The 27,389-nt window shown below is 39.6% G+C and overlaps 1 protein-coding gene across 2 annotated transcripts in view; it reads left to right on the top strand.

The window, feature by feature from the left end:
* Positions 1-27,389, top strand: part of LOC131971470 (nuclear receptor coactivator 3-like) — an 86,166-nt gene that overhangs the window by 23,383 nt on the left and 35,394 nt on the right. For both annotated transcript variants that reach the window (XM_059332950.1, XM_059332949.1), the window contains exon 2: positions 19,432-19,520. The gene's annotated coding sequence lies outside the window, so the exon portion shown is untranslated. The remainder of the gene's footprint in view (positions 1-19,431; positions 19,521-27,389) is intronic.

Genomic DNA, 27,389 nt, shown 5'->3' with positions numbered 1-27,389 from the left:
AACGAGCAGTTGAACACTGAGTGTAATGTCCTTAAACAGTTGAGCATTGTAGATTTTAGTGCACCAAACTCAAATGGGAGAAGGCAATGTCTTTATGGGGATTATTTTCAGCTGCAGATTTGGTGCTCTAATGTGTTTACAGCAGCAGGTTGGTGTGTGTGGGATTGACTGAAAATAAACTGAAGTGCCCTTGTTCATGTTAATGAAGGAACATGTCACTCGGTGCAACAATTCACCTCATTTGTGTATTTTAATTTTTAATTTTTAATTTCTTAATTTCTTACAATAATGGGGTCTTCATATGAATAAGATATATCAAGTTTTGGATACACAGACAATAATTTTTGTTTTTTAATGTGTATTGTTAACAGGAAGAAAAATATAGAATCTGACCAGGCTTGTCCTTTAAGTGCAGCTGATTGTAACAGACATGTTTCATGTTCTGGGTGGAAGCGCAGCGTCTGTGAAGAGAAAGTCAGCTACAGGTGGAAGGTGGCTATACATCTCGTCACATCTAGGAGTCTGTTCTGGTAGCACTTCATCTTGTGAGATTCACAGCCTGCTGCTCTCACAGGGATGTGTGTTCTCCAGTGTGTGTGTGTGTGTGCATGTGTCCATGTGTGCGCGCCTGCGTGTGCCTTATTATCGCAGTCAGGTGGATGGAGGAGGAGGGTGGGGGCAATTGTGCGGTTGATGTGGGGAGAATAGAACAACAGGGAGCTTCTTCAGTGACCATGGCTGTTAATTAATCAAACACGCACATACACACACAGACAGTGATGAAGAGGCTATATAGAAAAACACACACAGGCACACAAATATACCCGGCCTGGTCTCCTTACAAGAGGCTTGAAGCCATTCTACTTACCGTCGCCAGCCACTCTGCTCGCTCTATTTGCAGAGCCGCCCCTCCCCTCTCCGATGCTATGATCTAACTGCAGCCTCCTCCCCCTTCATAGACACACTCACACTCTCTACGCTCACATGCCTGCACACAAACACACAGGGGTGCTTATACACCCACCATTCAGCACACTGCGGGGCATGTCTCCGCACTTGGTCTGTGACTATTTATGTGTATGTTGTTTTGATCAAGTGACGTGGACGTGGACTGTGGACTTGTGTGTCAGTGCAGCGGCGTCCATTGTTCATCCTTGAGAAAAAGGCTGTTGATGTTGTGGTTTTCGACCCACACTCCGTCTAGGTGGCATTTGTTTTGGAAAGCAGAGGAAAAGTACTGAAATGCAAACCCAGAACAATAAAGCCTCCTATTTATTTTTCATCCCCCTTCTCACTATCCCCGAAGATCAACAACAACTGGGTTTTGTTTTTTTGTCCTCTGTGATGAAGGACAAATAAACATGCAGGGGAGATGCCTGCTTGGAAAAAGGTGGGAATTAGGGAAAAAAAAAAAAAACAAGTAGGAAAATGAGAGTTGCTGGAGAAGCAAGAGGCGAGTTTCACATCTTTACAGTTAAATTCTCCGAGTGGGTCAAAGTTCCCCCAGCAGCCGGAGACGCGTTCTGATTGGCTGTGGAAAGGTGAAATTAAAACCACGGTAAACTTTTGACCTCGCAGGAACAGTGAGAGGAACGCCCATCGCTGTAGCGAGAGCGAGCTTCTCCCTCCTCCTCCTCCTCCTCCTCCTCACTACTCTCTCACCAATCCACCCCTCCCTCCTCCTTTCTCCTCTCTCTCTCTCACTTTCTCTCTGTCTCTTTCTATCTGTCTCGCCCCGTCATTCCCCGTTAGTCTGTCACTCGCTCTTGTTTTGCTCTCTTTCAGTCCAACCATCTCTTCGTTTCAAACAGCCCCCTTCTTTCTCCAGCTCTCCTTTACTGTCTCTCTTTCCCCCGATGAATTTGTGCCCTGCTGCATATAGCCTGATGAGACGGAGGGAGGGAGGGAGGGAGGGAGGTACAGAGCAGGAAAGAGCTGGGGGAAGGGTATAGAGAGGGAGGAGACAGCCAGAGAGGGGGGATGGGAGTAGAGACAGAGGGAGAGGAGCAGTAGAAGAAGACGCAGGGAGAGAAGGGCAGGAGGAATGCAGCCTTCTTGACTGTGTGCTGCACAAACTGCTCCCTGTTAGAGGAAGAAAATCTAAAGAGGAGTGAATGTATAAATAGACATGTAACTGTGGCTCTGACTAAGATCTGCTGAGCGGCAGGGCGGGGAGAGCCCATTTTTACTGCTAATGGTTTCTCTCATTACACATCAAACGACTAGGGGGGGAGTGTATTTATGTGTGTGTGTGTGTGTGTGTGTGTGTGTGTGTGTGCGCGGAGTGGGCCGATATTAAATGATTTCATGAGGCAACTAAAAGAGCAGCCCTCTCGCTTGCTGCTTTGATGCCGCGTGCATGCACGTAGACATGTGGGCTTGCAGCTGCATTTGGCCATTAGCAATTTGTTAACCACACATTATGGTGGAGTACTGTCTACTGTAATTGTTGCTTCTGTTCACAAGTTGACAATCTAGTGGAGATGTCTCGAGACAATTCCCAAATCTTGGTATCGGGGCAGATCCGGGTTTATTTAATGAAGCCGTTTTGGCTAATTAAAACGTTGCACAGAAGCTGGATTCTCATGATACAAAATCACATGAAAATCCATCTTCTCAGGCTTTAATCTGCCCAATAAGCACCCTGTGAGGAGCTACTGGCGGCTATTACCCCTTTTCGACCAACGTGAACCTGGTTCTAGTGTTGGCTGGTGCTGGTGCTGGTTCGCAATTGGTTCAACTTATGAACCTTCTCAGAACCAGTCTGCTTTTCCATAGAATAGAGAGCCACGTCATTATGCATAATAACAACAATGGCGGACTACGTTGTCTCTACAAATGTTGCTCCTGTCTTTGTGAGCCTACATTGTCACCGAACACGACATGTACAACACATCTGTGCTGCTTGTCTTGTTCGCTGGGGACTGTGGTTGCATACTGATTTACACTAAACGTAAGACGTTAATGTTAGCCTTTTCTGTAAACCCGCTAACGATTGGTGTATCGATCAAACTGCAGTTAAAAACAAAAACAAAAAAATAACGGTACACCTTTTGGTTGGTCTTGTCGAATATGATAACCCCGCCCCCAGCCCCTAACGTAAATGGTTCGTGGTTCGAGACCAGCAAAGAGTTGGTTTCACTCAGGAACCAGATTTCTTGGCCAACACCAGGTTCTCCGAACCAGCCCTTTGGTCAGAACTGGTCAAAAAGGGGTATGTTTGGCCTGAATGTGCGGCGGTGCAGGGTTTGACACACACGGAAATCAGTTTGCTGGTTTGTAGCTTGTAAGTGTGGTCAACCACTGCTTTGCTATTGGTTGAGGCTGTGACTTCTTCGACCAAACTTCACCTATGTTGAAGTCTACGTGATGCAGAGTTCTGAATTTGTTGGGCCACTGGAAGAGAATATTTTACTCACCCCTTCGATCGCATACACTGTTAAAAATCTTTGTAGAAATAACAGTAAAACACTGTCAAATACATCAGAAATAGGGCGTAAAATAAAAAAATGTATATCATCATATTAGACACTTTTAATTAATCAAAATCAAATCAAAGAATAGCACAAAACTTTTACTTTTTTCTGCCATAAAGTGGAAGAAACACACAGTTTTGCTGTAAAAATATAACATTTTCATGCAAAATTTATGGAGAAATACCATGATGTGTGAATGAATGACACAATTACCCTAAAAATAACAGGATTACTCTGTCTAAATTACAGTTTTTGCTGATATTTACATTTAAATTTAGAATAGAAAATCCACTCACTGTAATTTTTATGGTGAAGTTCTGGCAACCACAGCTGCCGGTATTTTACCGTTAATTAAACAGATTTTTTTTACAGTGTAGAATGAAAGTTAATGGGAGCCAATATCTGCAAATGTTATTTTTGCAGATTTGTGACCAGGGTCTAATACCACTGTGCAGTCCCAGATGGACTTTGTCTATAGTCCTAACAACTCAAACACAATGTTGAAGAGTGTTTCACACAAAGTATTTGAATCAGATAACTGGTGGTTAATATGTTATGTCAGATTTAGCAGTCTATAGCTGTCATTTCAGTGTGTCTGATACATTTTAAGTAAAAAGTATTTGATAAAGTCAGATACCAATTATTAAAGGATTGGCATCAGGATCGGGGCCAAAATAATTTATTTTAAGTGTCTTCGTCCTCTTGTGCTGCACACGTGCATGTGTAAACATAGCCTCAATGTCTGTCATCAACGAGATGGCACATACAGAGAGCCGTCAGTTTTCAGATTTTAATGCGATTGAAATAATCCTTTTTGGTTCGGATTAAGCTCTACGATGAGTGCGCAGCATCTAGCTGGGAAAGGTGTGTAGGAGACAAGAGCCTGAGCCAGTCGTTGTCTGCGATGAGAGGAAGCAGGAGGAGAAAGAGGGCTGGGATTTTTTTTTCTTTGCTTTCCCTGCCAGAAAAAAAAACAGTGAGTTAAGAGAGGAGGCTGTGGATGTTATTGAGTTAACAAGACAGAGAGGGAGGGAGAACAGTGGGAGCTGAGAGACTGGCTCGATAGACGAGTGGATGAGGGCTGCGCTGCTGCTCCTGCTGCACAGTGGGCACCATATGGTCTCATAATGTATAGAGCACACTGCAAGTTTGTCCTGCCTCCTAAAACATTCGCTTCTTCTTCTCCTCCTACATCTTTCCAGCCAATTACGTCACTCAAGACACACACTCCCCATGCATCCCATTAGGTAAGGAGCACCCCACTGGCATGCACCCTGCACCATCTTCAAGATAACAGGCATCCCCCAACAAACATTTGGGTCGACACACACACAAACACACACTTAGATAAGGGCCCCATCCCCCTCTAATGAAAAAGAAGATTGATACCGACAGAAAAGAAAGATTTCTCAAGATGTCGGCCTGCTCCTGCTTAGCTCCTTCTGCTTTAAATATTTAAAGCAACCATGGTATGTTTTCCTCCCCATTGTGTTATCATGGAATTGTTGATTTTCTCTGATGTTAATGCAAGTTTGCCGAGCACACGCAGCAGCAGCAGCAGCAGCAGAGTATAGAGGCGAATGAGTGGGTCCCTAAACGTACGCTTGATGTGCGCTGACAGTGATGTGAGTGCAAGTGAATGCAAGTTGATTTCTGATTGGGGAATATTGTGTGTAAGGAGGGATTGCTTTCTCCCGCACGCTGTCATCTGGTTTCAAGGTGTGTCGGCTGCTCTGTGACCGTGTTTGTTTGTGGGTGGTTATGCATGTTGCCATGCAGTTTCCCTGCCTCTCCGGCATGTGCTTTTGTCTGTGGGAGTGATGGATGTCAGGCAGGCAGCTAATGTGATTTAGATGCTCCACCAGGAGTGTGTGTATTTGTGTGTATTTGCGTGTGCATGCGTGCATGTCCTATCCACGTGTGTGCAGCTGAATCTGCAGTGTATGTTTGTGTATCTACCTCCCTCCTCCCCTCTTTTTCTCTCTTCTTTCTCCACCCCTCCCACCTCCATCATTTTTTCCCTGTGCTGTGCAGTTTTTGGACTCTGAGCAAATAAATAGAGGAAGGAGGGGGAAGAAAGGGGAGGGGGTGGGGGGGTATTTATGTGGCGAATCTGCTCCCTCACTGTCACCGCAGTGAACGAAATCGTGAGGAAGGAGGCGAGGAGGTAAGTAGAGGTGGAGGAGAAGATGGTGTTCTCTCGCTAAGACCACACTGATGGGTTATTGTGAGCCAATTATGTCCCATTCCCACTAAAGCAAGTCTCACAGCTTATTCACTCACACACTCTTAACACACTCACTCATCATCACACACATGCATCAGCAAAGGAAGCGTTCTTTCTCCTGGCAGCTCGAGCAGTGAAGAGCTTGAGTTTTATCTGCACGCAATTATTTTTTGAGAAAAACACCTTTACACTGACATACTGTTCTTTCACACTAACTTCACCCAACTTAGTTATTCTTTCTCAACTTCACTAAGTTTAGTTTATTGACTTTATTTTTAAATCAACATTTCAATGTGACACCACTGTCACGCATAAATCCTGCTTTTCATACAGGGCATTGAACAATTAACCCATTGAAGCCTGGAAAGCGTTTACGTCGTTTTGTAGTATTTGTATAAGCTCTCAAATACTTTTTGAATTTCATTTCTATCTGCTACAGAGGCTGAAAAATCGATTATTTAGTAGAAGCGTTCACACTTCTGTTAAATTTCCAGAAAAACTTCGGGTTTTAGGGGCTTATTTTAAAATCGCCCAGAGGTTTTACAGACAGTTTCAGGCGTCAATGGGTTAACCTGAGTTTGAGCACAGGTTAATTCCTGGTTATCACCATTTACTCTGTACATACAGTGGTGGAGAAAGTACTCAGATCTTTTACAAAATCCTAAGTGAAAGCAAAATCTACTGCAAAGTCTACTTAAAGTATCAAACGTAGAATTACTCATTCTGAAGAACAAGTGCCCTTGTGAGTATATATTTAATTACTAATTAAATAAGGTGTAAACACCTTTTTTATCTAGGTAATTGTATCTTATTTATACACTTGGTTGGTTGGAAGTTTATGTTAGTATATGCATCAGGGGTGTGCATTGGCACTGCCCTCACAATTCGATGCGATTACGATTCAGCAGGTAACGATTCGATTCTACGATGCATCACAATTCTACTGCACACAACAAGGGACATTTTTCGTCAGTCATGAGGCAATACAAGCAGTCAGATAGGCCTAATAACAATAGATTTTATTGGCTATATTTTGAAAAGATGGCAAAATAAATCTCCTGCCTGAGTTCATCTAAGAGTAAGGAAAGAGAAATGCCTCCTCCTGCCATAAAAAAGGAACCTGCTGAGGTGAAGTTTACATCAGCTAAATGTCGAGCCCTTGTCCCTGAGGTAGGGAAGACGTTAGCGCTATCCCACCTAGCTAGCTATCGCTAGTTTTCATGACGCAAAAATGTAACGTTAACGAGTCGACTTTAAATAGGCTAATACAATGGTGATTACCTATCAATAGTACTTTCTATAAAAACGTAAATGTTAAGTTCTGTCAAATACTACCACATACTTCAGTCACAACATATCAAAACAGCTTGTCCTGCTAGCTTACCTGTGCTGCATCAACACATGGCTCATTAGAATATTCAAATGAGCCATGTGTTGATGCACACATGTCTCGAAGGACGGGGAGTGGGTCGGGTTAGCGTTGCGTTTACTGGAACTTTGACAGGGGCGCAAAGGCCACCTTGGCCGTAAATTGAACATTTTTTTCACAGGGCATCAAGGCCAGAGTGTGAAATTCCCACCCTGTCCCCCACAACTTTCCACTGGAGGACAGGAAATAAACATAATCGATTATGGCACTTTGCCGCATCGATGCTGAATCGTGCATGCCCCGCATTGCGATGCATCGCCGAATCGATTATTGTTGACACCACTAATATGCACCACTCCAAACATATCCCTTTACAATGAATTATACAACAAAAATATTGTTTACACTGGAGATTTATCATTTATTGGATAAAATATTAGGATTATTTGAATTTACAGCAGCTGTGTGTCAGTCCTGCAGATTGAAAAAGCAAAGACATTTAGAGACCCACCACCTGTCTCACTCATACAGGAAGTATTTAATTGTAGAAGATGCTTATCTTTTCCTCAGCAGCAGCCTCAGTGGTCCATAATGCAATGCAGCAAAAAACCCAAAAGCGCACCGCTGTAGATGAAAGGGGTGCGCTGGATTTATAACACAAAACAAAACAAAATCATTATTGTGAAACAGAATGAACCTTGATAATCATTATATCTCAATTATCCTGTTTTTGTAATAATTGGCAGCCAAAATGATCATTGAAAATACAATTTGATTCTTTTTTCAGCCCTTATCTTCCATTCATTTTTGTATGAATTATACAGAGCAAAGAAAAGGAGGACAACATCTCCTGGCTTCATGTATTTTGAATGAGCATGCTAAACTACATGACTACATTTACATTTATCCATTTATGTGTTATTATTGTATAAACTGGAGCATGTCATTCATCTAGATTGTGTTTTTTGTTCTGTTTTTGATAGAGGGACTTATTATTATTATAATATATATTATTATTATTGATTGACCTGTTACATTAATTAGACATGAGCATAAGGGCTGCACAATGTATCATTTTATATCGTCATTGGGATGTAAATATGGCACTTTGAATTTAGTAACAATATGTCAAATTATATTCTGTCTGTAGGTGCTTTTTCGTCTGAAGCTTTTTGAGCATCAGTAGAAAATCAATCGGGGTTTTTTGTGTTGGCGCCTTTTGTGTTCAATTCGATGTCTAATAAAAAAATCATTGGCGATAATTTATTTTTAATTCATCAAGAAATTTGTTGTATTTTAGCAGTTTATCGAAAGCAGCAGAAAGGCAGGACTGAGTACACTTAGTATCTGTTTATTTATGGCAAGCTATTGAAATATTTAACAACATTATTGCATATTATCCTCATATCATGCAGCTCTAATATCAGTCCAGATAGCCATCCTCCTCCTCAGCCTATGTGGCCTCAATGTGGCTGTGCTAAACTTGTTTTTTCCCTTTCATTTTTAATTCATTTCACAACCGGTAACAAAAAGCAGGTGACAACTGTTTTCCTGCAATCTCGCTGTATTTCTTTCTCCACCCCATGAGGCCTGTAACTAGGTAATTTACTCTTTGTGATGACAAGAATGTTTTAAGTATTTACCAAAGCTGCAGTCATTCATCGTTCTTAGATATGACAGCCTTGCCTCTCGGTTCATTGTTAATTAACTCACAGAAATGTTCCTCTATGTTATGATAATGTACAGCTCCTGCATAATTGATGGCTTCCAATGAGGCGTTTTATTTAACCCAGTTCTCTGCGTGGATATGCAGGCGTGTTAGACTGTGATTTTGACACATGTTGCACTTTGAACACGTCCTCTGACCCCAACATTTCTTTACACACTGTAAAAAATATTCTGTTTAATTTACGATAAAATACCGGCAGCTGTGGTTGCCAGAACTTTACCGTAAAAAATACAGTGAGTGGGTTTTCTACTGTAAATTTAAATGTAAATATCAGCTAAATCTGTCATTTAGACTGAAAAATCACTTGCCATTTTATCCCTATTGTGTCTCTTTTTGGTAATTTTGTGTCTCATTTGATAATTTTACATATTTTTTTGGTCATTTTGTGTCTTTTTTTGATAATTTCATGTCTCTTTTGGTCTTTTTCTGTCTTTTTTTTGGTAATTTTGTGTCTTTTTAGATAGTTTTGTGTCTCTTTTGGTCATTTTGTGTCTTTTTTGATGGTTTTGTGTCTCTTTTGGTCGTTTTCTGTCTTTTTTTTGGTCGTTTTGTGACTCTTTTGGTCATTTTAGGTCCTTTGTTAGGTCCTTTGGTCTGCTATTATTTTTAGGGTAGTTATGTCCTTGTGACGTTATGGTATTTCCCCATTCATTTTAAATGAAAAATCTAATATTTTTTACAGCAAAACTGTGTTTTCTAAAGTTTATGACAGAAAAAAGAAAAAGTTTTGTGCTATTCTTTGATTTACGGTAATTAAAAGTGTCTACTACGGTGATATTACATTTTTAATTTCACGCCCTATTTCTGATATAATTTGACAGTGTTTTACTGTAGTTTCTACAAACATTTCTTACAGTGCACCTTGAATCACACAGAACGAGTCCACATGTGACTGTGCTTTACTGTCCTTATCTTATCGGGGCTGTTTGTTTGCTCAGCAACATTGCTGTCATTACTTCACACACAAGGAAGCGTCCGTCCCTTCGTGTAGTCTCCCTCACCTCTACGCACATGTTCGGCACGTGGCTGGGTTCACACGAAGCCGCAGGACCTGTTGTTGATAACTTTTGTTTTTGTCAGGGTTTGACTGAAATACAAGATTACAGTTCAGGTTTTGACCTCCACCAGCCCTCATTTAACCATGATACTGTGCAGCTCACTTAAAACTCATTTACTTTACACACAAACACAGCGTCAACATTAATCTTGTTCAACTCTGAGCTTTTATTGCAGGTTCATACAGTTTTGACACAGAAAAATAAGCAATGATTATTTTGGCAACAGGTCACAAAGTTCAGGGAAATATTGACTTAGTGAATGGAGGAAGGTATTAAATGCAGATGCTGTCAAACAGGGTCACTGAATGATTCCAACACTTTTGTTTATTGATTTTTCAGTGACATAACAAAATCAAGAGATGAAATTACGAGAGTCAAAACTGTGTCAAGTGTAACAAGTAAAATAATAATAATAATAATAAAAATAATACATAAAATAAATATAAAATAAAAAATAAAAAAATTAAAATAAAATAAAATAAAATAAATAAATAATTAAATAAATAAAAATGGGAGCGAACAACAAATACACAGAACAAAACAAAAACACAAATAGGTCACCCACTGCTAAATAAAAGTCTAATAATATGTTCACTTAAGCAGAGATAAATAAAAAACATTCCCAGCATGCTACAAAATCACACAAGAAAAACTAGTAGACAATCAGGGTGGTTACTCAGGAATAGCCGTAAAAATCAATCCCTCAACATGTGCAAAAAACGGACCCCAAGTTTAATCAAACTTTGCAAGAGAACCATGTATGGAGCACCTAACCTTCTCCAATTTCACAAACTGAAGTATGTCCCTGATCCAAGAGGAGTGAGAAGGCGGTGCAGAGGACTTCCATCTCAATAAAATCAAACGTCTAGCCAATAAGGAAACAAAGGCTACAAAGTCTGCTTTACATTGAGGAAGCTGCAAAGTAGGAGGTAGAGTCCAACACTTTGGATGTTGAAGTTTTTATGAGTTTTTTAGTCACCTATCTACCAACCTGGTCTCACAGAAATCCGTGAAATAGCCACGGATTTCGCTTAACTCAAAATCCGTGGAATAGCCACGGAATCGATCAAATTTCCGTGAAACTGACACGGATTTCGCTACAATGCAAGTTAATGACAGTCATATCCCGTGGCTATTGGTTTGTTCCAAGTCACGTGACTTTCAAGGTCCCAGCGGTCAGAACAAAAAACATGGCGGACAGTTCTCTCATTTTTAGTGAAAAATCAATATTTTGACTTAGTTTCTGCATAAAAATGGATTTTGATCACATTTCTAGCGAGAAATATATGTTTTATTTTCTAAATATTCACTCAGTGAATGTACATAATCACTTTGTATGTTGGAATAGCCACGGGATATGACTGTCATTAACTTGCATTGTAGCGAAATCCGTGTCAGTTTCACGGAAATTTGAGCGAATCCGTGGCTATTCCACGGATTTCTGTGAGATCATGTTGCTATCTACGTATATATCAGCATTATCACACCACAGAGTGCCCCCAACCAAAGAAACATAATGGACGTATAGTGGAGCTGAAGACCGCCACAATGTGCAGCAGAGTGGTGTTTCCTCCTGCAAGTCCTTTATTTCTATTTCAGGACACCTCAGAATGAATTATGGCACTGACGCAATGGACAGGCACAATAATCAGCAGAAAAGAGAAACCTTTTCTCTCTCTTTTCTTCTTCTTTTAAAAAAAAATCAATCTTCATATTCTATTTTTAAAGTGTTTGTAGTCAGTTTTACCTCATATTTAGGTCAGCTCTTACCAGTGAGTAAACTGGTACTGAAGCACTGCAGTGTACAACTACTTCCCAATATGTGACACCTGCCAAGTGATCATAAACAAATACAATATTTTTCAGCTTTTAATCTTTGTTCTGATGTTGCTTTCCCACAGCATTTCTTATCATATATTTCAAAAAATATATATTTTTTTCATATTATATTACACTGTAAAAAATGTTTGTATAAATAACAGTAAAACTCTGTCAAATACATCAGAAATAGGGCATAAAATTAGAAATTGTATATTACCGTATTAGATACTTTTAATTACCGTAAATCAAAGAATAGCACAAAACTTTTACTTTTTTCTGTCATAAACTGTAGGAAACACACAGTTTTGCTGTAAAAATATAACATTTTCATGCAAAATATATGGAGAAATACCATGATGTGTGAATGAATGACACAATTACCCTAAAAATAAATGGACTACTCAGTCTAAATGACATTTTTGCTACTCCCTGTATTTTTTTACGGTGAAGTTCTGGCAACTGAAGCTGCCGGTATTTTAACCGTAAATTAAACAGATTCTTTTTTACAGTGTATATTTATTTAAGTTAGTCTGTGTGATATAGATATATAAATAACAATATAGTAAACCGAAGTTTTGACTCATGCATTACATCATGAAAAACTCTTCATACTATTACGCAACAACTGCAACACGTTTTGTTTGAAATCTTTCATTTGAACTACAATGTGATCATGTCATGACATTGTGATTCTGCTGAAGCCGATTGCACAACTGTTTAATATTAAGTGTTAATTCAACACTGATAAATTAAAAAAAAAAGTCTCTGTTGCATTCTTTTAAACTTACACCTGCTATTTTAAGTGCAAAATGCTTTGCAGTGCACTGTGAGCAGAGGTGGAAAGTAACTAAGTACATTTACTCAAGTACTGTACTTAAGTACAATTTTGAGATATTTGTACTTTACTTGAGTATTTCCATTTTATGTTACTTTATACTTCTACTTCACTACATTTTGAGGCAAATATTGTACTTTTTACTCCACTATATTTAGCTGCCAGTTTTAGTTACTTTTCAGTTCAAGATTTAACATAAAAACATGATTAATATGAAATGTTTGCTAACATGTTAACATGTTTTAAATTGAACATCATAAGAGTATATTAAGTTGTTAAAATGAGCCCTACCTTGGGAAAATTAAAGCGGTCCGTACATACATGCATCAAAAATAATAACCCAACAATATATTTTTAGAATATATGAAACAATCTGAGTGGGTCCATTCTGCATAACGAGTACTTTTACTTTTGATACTTTAAGTACATTTTGATGCTGATACTTCTGTACTTTTACTTCAGTAAGTTTTGAATGCAGGACTTACTTGTAGTGGAGTCATTTCACAGTGTTGTATCAGTACTTTTACTTAAGTAAGGGATCTGAATACTTTTTCCACCACTGACTATGAGTACCCCGATGGTGTACGGATAACTGTCAAGAAAAAGTTTTCTCTGTTGTACTCCACTACTGTGAGTAAATGTAATCAATAAGCATTTCCCTGGTGTGCATGCCTAAATTGTCGTATTTATTGCATATTGGTCCCATATCGGACTAAATAAGTGCAATAAATTAACTTAATAGACCCACAAAGCTACAGATAACCCCAGTCAGGGAGAACAACTTTGGTCTTTTTCAGCTGCGGGCCAAAAAAGTTCATCAGGAGAAATGAGAATATAAACAGAAATGGAGCCGTGTTGAGGAGCAGCGGTGCGTGTGTGCAGTGATCCCCTCACTTTTTGATCTTCAAACGTGGTCTTACAGTATTTGATACTATGTGAATTCTAAGAGAAGAAAATTGTCTGTTTTATTACATCGAGTGTCAGCCTGTACTCAAAACAGATGTTGCACCGTAAAGTCATTTTAAAGTGGCCTTGAGCTATTATTACAAAAACCTAATCCAATAATTTTTTCTTTCATTTCTTTTCATGGGTCGTCCTCTCTCTGAGAGTTTAGTTAGCTGCTCGTATGACTGCAGACTCATTGTTGTGTACTTTTTAACTGTAAGGGTTTATGCCCTGCCCTGTGAGTTTGGTTTCCTCTACCTTCTTGGAAAAGATGACTCATGCAAACGCCAGTTTCCTTTTTTGAATATGTAAATGCATGTTTGATGGCAGCCTTCTGCAGACACGCCCTGGATGGCTGGATGAGTTTTAGTCTTTAGACCTGCCTGGCCTATTTCTGCCCAGAGCCAGACGCTTTTCTCCATCCTCCACCCCCTCTTATCCCTCTCTGAAGTGTGAAGTTTGAAGCACCGGGCTGTGTGCTATGATAGCGGTAATTGGTCTAAAGATGGAAAGTTCATGCTCACTTTGTCACTGAACTAAGAAGCAATTTGCTTCCAATGAGTGTTTTTTTTTTTTTTTAAGCGAGGCTAGTTAAGAACAATATAACATCAAAGCGCTATTTAAAAGAAAAGGGTTGGGACGCTGATGGAGACAGTGGAGAGACTGGCACTTTTTGTCCGAGTTGAAAAGCAGCGCTCTGTCTTGTACGACTTCATTTCAGACGGAGCGGGGTATTCTGAGAATGGCTCCCCTCTTTGGTACCCCCTCGTCTGAGGAGGCGCGCTGTGGACTCAGAGTTTTTTATTAGCCTCTGTGGTCTGATTTGTTTAAGGGGAGGCAAGGTGCCAAGATGTGGCTTGGCTCCTATTTTGCTCCAGTGTGAGTGCTGGATTTGTTGGAGGGGTCTGGGCGAAGCAAAACTAAAGCAGAGTTACCCAGAGTACACTCGCACACACTTACACACAATGCACTTTTATGCGTTGTTCACTGTGCCGTTGTGTATGCTGGCCAGCGCTCACAATTCCCCTTATTCACAGTCATTACAGAAGACGGACACATGGAGGGAGAAATCCTGTTATAAAAAAGAGAGACAGTCAGAAGAAGGGAGTGAAGAGAAGAAAAAGATTAAAGCTCACAAAGAAGCAACTAGTGGATGTGCCTGAATTTAATTTGCCTATCTATCAGTCGCCTGAAGATATTTCTTGAAGGCGCAGATCCTTTTGGCTGGACACGAATGGTTTTTTTTAAAGGGTGTGTTTAAGTATACGCAAATAAAACTCATTTCTGTGTGCACAAGGCTTTTTTTATTGCCAGGTCCATTTTGAATCCAGTTCCCGTTTGGCAAAATACCCAGACACCGACTTATCTCATATCAAATCTGTTCTCTTCTTTTTTTTATAAGCAAAGATCAAGCAGCTGATAATGGACTTCTTTAAGACGGACACAGATCTCTATAAGTCGGGATTTGAAAATCCGGCGATGATATATCGACTGATAGAATTGTTCTTTATAAACAAACAATCTTTATCTTCTATCTTTATTTGATCCCTTAAATAAGTTTTTCTGTCTCTGCCCAGACATACTGAGCATTTTCCATGTACAGTAAAAGAGGCACTTTTTCTAGATAACTTCAAATCTGCTTTCTGTACTTAAATTTAATGGTACTTGTTTGCCAACAAATTGACCAATAAGCTCATATCGGCCTATCTTTGACTTTAAGTCATTTATAAATGTCACTGATTGCATATGTTCCCGACTTAATCAGATTTCCTTAGTGATTTGAAAGCAGATATGAAAGGAGGATATGATACTGGATTCAAAGTGGAATATTTGTTTTTTGTTGCTGCAGTGTGCACGCTGCAACGGGCCACACTACCAACCTTGACCTGGTCATCATCTCACTCAACTGCTGCAGCTCACAAGTGTGGTGTCCACACAAACAATGCTGCTTTTTAAGCACTGCTGTCTGCTTTTTTCTTGATTTTGCCATCAAGATTAGGATAAATAAAAGCCCTGTTAGGGAATGTTGATGCTCTAACCCAGGGGTGTCAAACTCAAATACACAATGGGCCAAAATTTAAAACTTGAATAAAATCGCGGGCCAACATTGAACAAATAAACCTTTTAATATATACCAAACAAAAGTTTTGCTTTAACATTAAATATGGAACCAGCAACGCTTATAAACATACAATATATAACTAAATAGTGCAGACATGCAAAATCAAATTTCAAATACAAAACGTATCAATGTCATTAATTTATTAAATAAGAATCAAATAAAAATCGTATGCCTCTTTTCAAGAAGAAGAAGAAGATTACTTTATTAATCGTCTAATGTTGTATTCCTTAGTTATAGCCACGTTGGCTCCACATACAAGACAAACCACACTGTTAAAAATCTTTGTAGAAATAACAGTAAAACACTGTCAAATACATCAGAAATAGGGCGTAAAATAAAAAATTGTATATCATCATATTAGACACTTTTAATTAATCAAAATCAAATCAAAGAATAGTACAAAACTTTTACTTTTTTCTGCCATAAAGTGGAAGAAACACACAGTTTTGCTGTAAAAATATAACATTTTCATGCAAAATTTATGGAGAAATACCATGATGTGTGAATGAATGACACAATTACCCTAAAAATAACAGGAATACTCAGTCTAAATTACAGTTTTTGCTGATATTTACATTTAAATTTAGAATAGAAAATCCACTCACTGTAATTTTTACGGTGAAGTTCTGGCAACCAAAGCTGCTGGTATTTTACCGTAAATTAAACAGATTTTTTTTACAGTGCAGTCTGTCTTTTACTTATGTAAACAGATATTCTGCCTCCCACCTGTCCAAAAAGCTCCTGTTTTCTGCCTTTCTTTTTTCGCCATTTTTGGGAAGGGGTAGCTTGGAGACAGCTCTAGCTTGAGGTTGCTATGACGACTGTCTCAGAGGAGCGTTTCTGGGTCCTGTCCTGATTGACGCGCCAAAACAACAGCAGGGCATTGTGGGATTTGTAGTATTAGCGGTAAATGCGCCGTATATAATACCGGCCGGTCAGCTTTTATAGTACAATAATAATATAATAATTTGGTATTGCCTCACGGGCCAAATAAAATTACACTGCGGGCCAAATTTGGCCCACGGGCCAGAGTTTGACACCCCTGCTCTAACCTGTTAACAGGGGCACTGAAAATACAATCAAATTAGTTGTAGGTAGGATCCGTAGCAAGTCTTTGTGTCAGTTTGTCTCCTACCTGAATGGATTCTGAGAAACATGGCATGATGAGTCTCATGCAGGTCCAGACTCAGATGGACTTTGTAACCGAAAGAAGAATCTTGTCTCTCTCTTACAGTTGTTCCACGTGGCTCTCAGTTTTCTTCCTGGTTCAGCTGAATGTCACACACACGAGGACGTGTGTGTGGTTTTACCATCTTTATCTTATCACTAACAGACAAGCTGAGAAAGTGTCCTTTATTGTCAAAGTTTGTTTCTGAGCAGCACGTGCCGGCAGAAACACTTTACAATATAAGAAAATCTAGCTGCCGCAGTCATACAGCTCTACTGTTTATGCTGTTTTCATTCTTATTTATCTGTAAATGAGGCTATCAGATCTGTTTATCACACTTTAGGTTGTGGTTTTTTAAGCAAATATTTCCATAATTCCCTTTCAGTCAATCATTGAAAGGGATTATCATGATTTTTGGCACATTGTCCCTTGGAACAATGCATGTTTTTTGACATTTTTGTCCATCATGCTTCAATTAGATATTATTAATAGCACTGTGTTTTCATATACTTTTAATGTGTTTATTGAAGAGGATTTTAACAGAGGTCTGAAAATCCCAAATGTTGAGTAAAAAAGGCAACTGAATGTCAAAGAGGCCCAGTAAACATTAGTGAGTTCTGCAATATCATTACATGGAAAGAGGAAGAAGCCTCTCAGACGTCACTACACACTGACCACTGAGTTAAATCAGCTTCTCTACAATATTTTTTACGCCTGTATGGTTTTAAAATGCAGAATTGTCACCGAGAAAAGATCTCTGCCACTGTTATCAGGCCCTCTGCACTGTTGATGATATATTGAGCAGTTCAAGTTCATGAAGTTAATGGCTTCTGTATGAGCATCCACAGTAAAATGTGAACTCTGGCTGCATCTTTATTGCATCCCTTAAAGCGTGTTGCTTTAACAAGAGGAAGATGCTGCTGCGTAAGATATTTATTGTGTTGCTCAAGTGCATCGAGCACACAAACATTCATACAGTAAAAGGTTGTTTAGCTCTGGTGTCGAGCAATTGAAGAGCACAACAGACGCGTGTTGAGAGGAGGAGAGCGGCCTCTGCGAGTGCGAGCTTCACATTTCTCCATAGAGTCAACCTCGGCATCATGAGCTCAGCCACACTGCTTTTATATTCAAGGCTTTACGCTGTATGAGCAACGCCACATGCCATTAAATATCTTTTTATTCACTCCGGTTTTCGCGGCTGTTTCAAAGTGAGCACAAAGAACAGTAATGATCCCACTGAAGGCTCTCTTGTTCATGCTCGTGCACGGGGAAGAGAACTACTTTTTTTTTTTAAATTTTCAACTTTTGCACACACACAAAAAAATGGAGTCAGTTACTCTTTGTCACAGCTGAGCTATAAATTCTTCCCGCTTAAGCAGTCGTTCTTTGGCTCTATTTTTCTCCCCTTTCAATTAATAGGAAACACATCGGTTGAAGGAGGGTCTTTGTCGGTGTGTGAGAGTCCATACATCACCTAAACTAGAGCACCGGCCCCCCTCCTCCTCCTCCTTCCTCCCAACACACACACACACACACCGACAGCCCCCATCTGCTCCCAATCATGGGTGCAGCCAGCGGTCAGGTCGCTGATGGTGAATGGCGCGCACACACACACACACACACACACACACACGTAAACATACGCAACATATGCACGCTGGCCATGAGGTCAGCCTACAAACACACACACATGCTCATGTGTCCAGATATTGTAAACATACGCTCTGCCACGAAGTAACCTACGTTTTATCACACACACACACACACACACACACTATACACACACACACACACACACACACACATACATACACACATACACACACTCATTGAGGCACAGTGACAGATGAACATGAGACATCCTGGCGGCGTGCTTCACTGATGACAGGGTGTCATGGAAACGTCCAACGTTCTCCATGGTTACGCACTCTTTACCCCCACGGGATGCACTCTTATGATTGTTCAGACAAAAACACTTGAGCTACTACAACAATTCAGTGTGGTCAACACACACACACACACACACACACACATTGTTTCTTATCAGGATCTAAATGGACACGAATTAGCCTATTATGTGCTTTTGGGATTAGAGTGGTGATTTAGCCTAATAGTCTGTTTTCGTAATCTTGCTCAGAGTCCACAAAGCATGAGAGATATTTGCCAATAAAGGCTTGACGTTTAAATCCAGTTGTATGGATCAGGAGTGCACATTCAGTGGGAGAGCACTTTCTGTTACCTTTTATAGTGAGGCTGACCGGCTGAATCAGATGCTGTCGTCAATTTCAGGTTTCAACGGTTTGGCTTCCTGTAAAACTTGTGTCTCAACATCCCTTTTCGTGTGTGTGCGTGTGTGTGCGTGTGTGTGCGTGTGTGTGCGTGTGTGCGTGCGAGTGTCTGTGTGTGTTCTGGCTGTGGGAGCAGTCTGTGTGTTGATGCAAATGCACAGGAGCCACGGTGTGTTCTCTGTACGCGTGCACCCGTAATGAAGACAAAAGCACATAGCTGCGGCACGGCTCCCTCACAGTTCCTCCTGCTCATTAAGCTGTTAATGCAGCTTCCTGTGCATGTATCTCCAGGCCGCTGATTAATAATGCTGCTTGTTATTCATTAATATCATCATTATGAACATGCACTGTTGAGCCTAAACTTTTTTTTCCCTTCTTTTCTTCCCCTTCCAGACTCCAGTGACCAGCCCACATAGGACCACACCCCCAGAGTGAGGGGAGGGGGGACCTGATCGTCCATCATCTCGGGGCGCCGTCACAAGGTGGGCTAACATCCCGTATGGTTGGCATGGTAACGGCCTGCTAGGTTTAGGTTGAGCGGTTTGCCGGAGACAGTTTCTTGTTGTTGCCACATTCTTGCAACATCCTCCTGACCTGAACGCTGAAAATGCAGAGAACAGTTTGTGTTCTCTGAAGCAAATGTTTTATGGAGGTGTTTTGTGTTTGAGGTTTCCGATTTTTTTAGGAGATGGAATAGTTTTTGGAAAACAAAAGAGGGTTGAGGGGAGGATTTTCAAGGCAGATGAGAAAATGAAGAGTGGGAATGCAGCAGGGAAAAAGGAGGAGAAATCAAATTATTCTTTGTGCTCTACCTGCCACAGAGGCTGAAAGAGAGCATTAATCTTTTACCCCCGTCTGCAGGTGACAACACACACACACACACACACACACACTTCTTCTTTACCAAACCAGACTCTCTCTTTCGTTCACGTGCAGTCTCTCACACGCTGCAGATCGCAGGAGTGATTGTGTGCAGAGTGAGGCGGTGTGAGAGAGAGAGAGGGGAGGAGACAGTGGACATGATCAGGAAGGAAACTAGAGGAAGAGGAGGAAAGCCAGGTGGAAACAAAGTTCATGTTCACCAGAGGTGATGTCAGGTGACTGGCAGGTGGAGCGCTTCTTGGTCTTTGATGTGCATGAAAACATTTGTTGCTTTGAATAAAGAGTGAAATGTACGCGTCTGTACACATTGAACATGTGGAGAATCTCTGTGTTTTGGCAAGAAATATCTGATCAAAGAACCCAAAACTTCAGCTGAACCTGCGATTGCACTGTATAGGAAGCTGATGATACATTGGGTAGGTTACATCATCTTTTTGGGTTTGTTTTGAAAGGATTCAGGGACTGTGGTGGAGTGTTTTGTTCCCAGTTGCAACAATGAATCATTTTGACTTTTATTTAGCCCTGATTCATGTCTCTAGCAAATCATTCTCTCCATATACAATACTCAGTACACAGACAACCACAAGTGCTTTCCTTCATTGCCATGGTGCACACAATGAGAAGAGATTAAAAAAAATACAGCAAAGTGCAAGACCTTGCAAGTAGTTGTATAAAGCGTGATGAATCAAAAGTGCCATCACACATGTAAAACATCTTATTTCATAAAAGCTGTATGAATAAATCTTTAAAACAATTATACTATTAAAAAACATTAATGCAGAAGAAGAAAAAGTTAAATGCTAACTGGAATAGTGCAATTGGCTGCATTGTATTTGATTTAATTGTTTAGATGACTTTGATCATTGCTTAATTGTTTTAGTCACTTTTTTAAAGCAAAAATGCCATTTAAAATTATCTTGTTTTTATTCTCTAAAAAGTGAATATCTGCTGGTTTCCTCTGTAAGATAAAACAAGAAATTTGTATATAATATGTCATCATGAGCTCTGGGTTTCACTTTTTTGTGATTTTGTAGACTAAACAATTAATTTAACGGGAATGAATCGCAGTGTTGATTAAAAAGGGAAATTAATTTGTGCTTTAATCCTGTGATTCAAGGATCTAATAGGTTCTTCCCTGGCCCATGCTCCACTCTTCCATTGAATTTCATGAAAATCGGCCCAGTAGTATCACCATAATCCTGCTGACAAACCAAACTGAAAACATAAAATAATGTTGTTGTTTATATCTTTGTCTCTGAATGACTTTGCATGTCATTCATATCTTTGCCAAAGACAATAAAGCTCTTCAGAGTCTGTATTGTTGAGATCATAAAAAGAAAACACTGAAATGGGAATTTACAGAAGGGAAAAATACTCCCAACATTTATTCTACTGGGTTAGAACAACTTGAATCAGTAGAATCAGATCAGCTGGGAACCAGTTTCTTCCTTGTCCTTCATGAAGCACTGAAGACTGACTCGCAGTGGCGGTTCTACACAGGGGCCTCCAGGGGCCACTGTCCCTGTAAAGAAGCCTTTGGCCCCTGCTGTGGCCCCTGTGTCAAATTAATAATAAAATGATCAATTTATAACAATGAACAATGAAACAATTCTAACCTTTTTTTGTTCAAACAATATCTCATTGTACACAAAAGGAACCCAGAATGTGTACATTGTATAATAGTTTAACTCTATGGAGTCTTATGGGGCTATTTTGTCCATTTTTGAATCCTTTTCATGTCTTTACATGTCTTTGTAAGTCATTTTGTGTCTTTTTTGGACATTTGTGTCTTTTTTGTGTCTATTTTTTGGTAATTTTGTGTCTGTTGTTGTGTCATTTTTAGTTATTTTGTGTCTTTTTTGGTCATTTTGTGTCTTTTTTTGTCATTGGTGTCATTTATGTTTCTTTTTTTGTGTCTGTTTTAGTTATTTTGTGGGGTTTTTTTGGTCATTTTGTGTCTTTTTTTTGGTCATTTTGTGTCTTTTTCAAGACATTCAAAGATTTTGAATGCTTAAATATCATCTTTGCCATTCTTTCATGTGCTAATGTGCCCCTCTGATTAAACACTGGCCCCTCATTGGCCCCCACAGTAAAATTGGTCTAGAACCGCCACTGCTGACTCGTCATGTCGCTGGTGTAAGTTTACAGGGCCAGGCCAGGGCCGTGTGCCTCTGTTTTGTCAACAGAGATTATGAAACAGTGGCTGGCAGGCAGGTGGGCGGGGGAAGCGACTGCGGGGCTATTTGCATCACCAGCCTGAGCGCTCCCGCCCTGCTAACTCTGTCACCTTCCTCCCCCTTTCCTCCCTCCCTCCCTCCCTCCGCCTTCCTATCTGCTCCTCCTTTTTTTCACAAACAACTAGCAACACTGCCCAAACTGTGCTGCCTTCGTGGTCTTACCCCCTCCCAAAAAAAAGGAAAGAATGAAGACGCGTGTCAGAAAAAGCACACAGGAAGTTTGATGACAGAGTCCCACAGTTCTGCTATCTAAGCGTCTGTCTGAGAGTCAGTGAATGAACCTACTCAGCCAACTGCTGCTCCACACAAAGCACAAAACATTTTTTAGCTTTTCAATAGAACTTCTATAGATTTACAAAACTTTCTGTGTTAACCTTGAAGCTCCCGTGCACAACAAACCATCAGAGTTTCAATTCGACCCTGATTGAAGCTGTAACACTGACTGAATCCACTCTGCACTCTGGGGACCAAAGATGTTTCAGATGATGCTTAGACAGAAATAAACCTGCCTGTGTAGTGACTAAGTATGATACAGATTAAAGGAAATTCTACATTGTGTCTGTTCTTGACAATTTTTCCCGTGCACTCGTCGTCTGCTCTCATAACTCTTTCCGACACATTCTTGTTTGTTGCACTGGGCTTTTTTTTTCTCTCTCTCTCTGCAGTGACTCACTCAGTCGTGGGAAGTCTGTCGTCTCTCTCCACTTTGTCTTCCAAAAACCTTGTTTTTTGCTTTTGCAGTTCTTAGATGCTGTTCCTCCATTATATTCAGCTTCCCTAGAGTCCATGGGTTTAACTCACCAGTGTTATGAAGTACTGCTCATCTTATTGCATCTTATTTTTGCAATCACAGAGTGAAATAGCATAGCTCAGTGCAAAGTTTTTGTTCCATGGGAGGTCTAAAATTCTAAAGTTCTGTCTGCAAAAACTTTCTCCCTCCTACCAAAAACTAAAAACAGAATCAGAAAACTTATTCACTGTTCAATTTTTAGAAAAACAAATGTTATCTGATTGATATTCAGGGAATTAAGAGTCAATATTGAATGTTTAATCCACCGACTCGACAGAACTTTTTCAGGGTTATTGTTAGAAACAATAAAATCTCTTTGCAAACTTCATTTGCTTTTGCAGTAATAAAACATTTTGTGATCTTTCAAAGAAAACAAAAAACCTGAAACGGAATAATCGAAATCCTTGAGGCTGAATTGTCAAATGCATCTTACAGCAACATGACTGCATGGAGGAAATGTATAATATTCGATAGAATAAATACAACATGAATAAATTGGTTATGGGTTAAAACAGTTATGTAAAAGACACCTGAATTATGTCTGAATGGCAAAACATTTCACTTTAACAGGTACATGACACCAGCAGTGCAGGAAGCAAAATACACAAAAATTTCCACTTACTTTTATTCATATCCACAATTTGTTCTTGTTTTGTTTGTACCCAATGGTGTCTGGGATTCAGCAATGATTACTTATTTTTGCTCTTCACTTAAGTAGGAAAAGCATTTGACTGGAGGGCACTCGAAGGATCTCTTACCAAAAAACATCTAATTCTTATCACAGTTAACACATTGATAGTCCAACAAGAAAACATAAGTTTTAAATGTGAGAAACATAAAAAAAAACACATGCATACAATCAAAATGTAAATTAATATATCATATTAGATTAGATAATTATATGTTGGTAACACTTTACAATAACCATCATTTATAGATGGTAAACAGATAGTTTATTAACGTTTAATCATCATTTATAAACCGTATATAGGCAATTTATAATGGTAAATAGAAAATCTATTAATGTTGAACTATAATTTATAAATGCCAAATAAATGGTATATTAATGTCAGTTGATAGTTACTTTGCCATTAACAAACAATGACATTATAATTATTAGTTTATTAACAGTTTTGCACATTTTGAACACCAATATTAAGTATGTTAATGATTTTGAAATGATTCATATACCTTGAAGAAATTTGTTTAAAACATTTAATGATTAAATATGTACAGCACTTTGTAAATGGTTAATAATTGGTTTATAAACCATCTATAAACATCACTTAGTTGGTTATTGTAAAGTGCTACCTATATGTTCTATAATTGTGGGCATGTGCTGGAGTATTTTCAAAGGCGTTACCTACGCTGATATGCAAATATCATCAACAGGTATTCATCATTCAGTTCACCTGTGTGGGGGCAGATTTGGATGGTTAAGAATGTTTGCTGCATCTGGAGAATGGACAGAGTGTGATAGAAGTTTATTGATAGCAGTGCCACTATTGCTTCTGCTTATCGGACAGATTCTTTATTGATTCCTGCTCAATTTCCTGTGTGGAAAAAAAAATAGGCCTAAAGTTTATAAATGGAGTAGACCAACAGTCTGTCTTTCAATGAGGCCATGCTTTGGACTGTTTCTTCCTCTCGCTATGACGTCATTGTTATGTATTTGCAATGCCAACTGTCAGAATTACATGCTGGAATTGATAGGAGGAATTGATTAACTTGGAGGCGTACGATTCAGAAGGATCCGATAATTTGGAGCTGATTCTCAACTGGAACCGGTTCTACACTGTAAAAAATGTTTAAATTACAGTAAAAAACTGTCAAATTGCATCAAAAATAGGTCGTAAAAATAAACATTGTACATCACCGTAGTAGATACTTTTAATTACTGTAAATCAAAGAATATTATAAAACTTTAAATTCTACCGCCATAAGCTGTAGAAAACACTTTGCTGTAAAAATATAAAATTTCCATGTAAAGTTAATGGAGAAATAGCATGATGACACAATTATCCTAAAAGTAATGGGATTATTCTGTATAAATTACAGTTTTTGCTGATATTTACATTTACATATGCTCACTGTATTTTTTACTTATTTATTAAAGAAAATGTTGCTGCATGAGGCCCAGTGGTTCGTAGTCCATGTCTAAAAAGAAAGGAAGTTCAGATAATCATTGTTTTTTTTCTCTGTGCAAGAGGAAACCTTGGCCAATTGTGGGTCAGGGGGTCAACAAGAAATCCTCTGGGAACCATGAACATCTTCACTAAATGTCACAGAAATGTGTCCTTCAGTCTTTAAGGTACCTTGTCATGGAAGTGTTGATTAAGGGGGTATTTGTTTGTTCTGACACATGTGAACTTTACTGGGATTGGATTGCATGCTTTCTAGTTTATGAGGTGAACCGTTTCCTCTGGTTTTGCCATAAAAGTGCTTCCTGGTGAGCAGTGTTCCCACTGGGCTTCAGGATCCAGGGTCACTGGCAGGCCACTGTCCGGCAGCAGACCTAAAGAGTTTCACTTCACCTCCAGGTGATGCCACGGCACTGTTGACCTGAGTGATCCTCCTTTAACACCCCTCTAATGAACCGGAAAATATGTGGGTCAACTGTCAGTGTGAAAGCGGTGACCCCTTGAAATCACTCAGGTCAAGATCAGGGTTGAGATCCAGGTCGAACTTAGTGTGAAAGACCCAGAGCTGTTTACCTGCTTGGTTGCACTCACCTGCAGGGAACAGAAGAGTTCAGTCTGCTGGGTGTTATTTTTTTCTCATTTTTTGTTCATCTGGCTGAGTCACACACAGCTGCCACTTAGCACAAAAGACTGTAAAAGAAATGGAGTGATACTGATGCGAAAGTGCCATAAACCTACATTCTTTCTAATGGCCAGCAGGGGGCGACTCCACAGTCTGCAAAAAGAAGTCCAATTCACCTATGGCTAAGCCACACCCCCAACCGCTATGAGCCAATCACAGTGCGCATAGCTAACTCAATACACTCGGACATTCTCTGCTTCCATATCCATTGAAATGCATTGGAGTTAGTCCGTTTTCAGTCGTTTTTTATGTGTTTTTTCTTGAGATTTTAAGTTTAAAATGGTCAAACGGTGTGCATGGGGTACATGCAACTCTGACACAACATCTCCTCATTAATGACTGGAGACAAATCCAGCAACTCCGTCTTAACGAGCGCTAACGAGGTCGGCCGGCTGGTTAACAAGCCGGCCGACCTCGTTAGCGGCAGTTAGCTACAGTTAGCTCTGTAGCAGTACAGTGTGTATGTGGTAACAGGCTAACAGTTAGCTCTGTAGCAGTGCAGTGTGTATGTGCTGCTGCTGCAGGAGGTGTTCACTTACCGATTTGTTTACAACAAGCAGCGGAATGAGCGGTGTCAGTGGGGTGAAAAGACGAGTGAAAACCTCTAACCTGTTAATGAAGGCCCTTTTGGCGACTTCGAGATGATATTTCATTTTTCTGTCTCCAAAATTGATTAATTGCCTCCTGTGAAATTTCTCCGACTGTCACAGCTGCCATAGCGCCCGTCACCGAATGTTGACAGTTTGTCCGAGTGAGTGGAGGGGGCGGGGCTTAGCCATAGGTGAATTGAATAAAGGTCCATGAAAAAATGACTCACTTCTCACCTCAATCATTACCCCGGCAAAAACATCATCCCTAATGCCAGTTTCAAGTCTTCTTCATTTCAGCATGATGTTCATTTTGTAAATTATCATCCCACTGAGAGTGAAATAGATGTTTAAGCTGTGTATACTTTAGGGTGTACTACCTTGTGATTGGCAAGTCACTAACAGTGCTTCCAGTCAATCATGGAAAGAGATGTAGGAACGTGTATCCTTGGTACCAGTGGAGGTTCTACACAGGGGCCTACAGGGGCCCCTGCCCCTGTGAAGAAGCCCTTGGCCCCTGCTGTGGCCCCTGTGTCAAATTAATAATAAAATGATCAATTTATAACGATGAACGACGGAACAATTCTTACCTATTTTTTCTTCAAACAATATCGCATTGTGCACAAAAGGAACCCAAAATGTGTACATTGTGTAGTTAAATAAAAGCAATAAAAGCTTGTGTATATTACAAAACAAATAAATAATTGTGCACAAAGATGAGAAATGTCATTGTTGTACAAAAAGTCTCATTGTTTCAATCAATGTATTTGTATATTCCAAATATACTAAAATGAGATTTTTAAATGAGCTAAAATAAAGGATTTGAATGCTTAAATATAATCTTTGCTGTTTTTTAATGTGCCCCTCTGATTAAACACTGGCCCCTGCTTGGCCCCCACAGTAAAACTGGTCTAGAACCGCCACTGCTTGGTACTGTGTACATTTAAATAGCTGTAAACTTTTTGTTTACTTTAAAACACAAACCAATGGTTGATGTCATGCTGGCGACCTCCACTTCTTTTGAACAGTTTA

The sequence above is a fragment of the Centropristis striata genome, chromosome 5, assembly GCF_030273125.1.
Source record: "Centropristis striata isolate RG_2023a ecotype Rhode Island chromosome 5, C.striata_1.0, whole genome shotgun sequence".
In the NCBI taxonomy this organism is placed as follows: domain Eukaryota; kingdom Metazoa; phylum Chordata; class Actinopteri; order Perciformes; family Serranidae; genus Centropristis; species Centropristis striata.
Note: the sequence above shows the minus strand (reverse complement) of the source record. Positions and strands in the feature narration are given on the sequence as shown.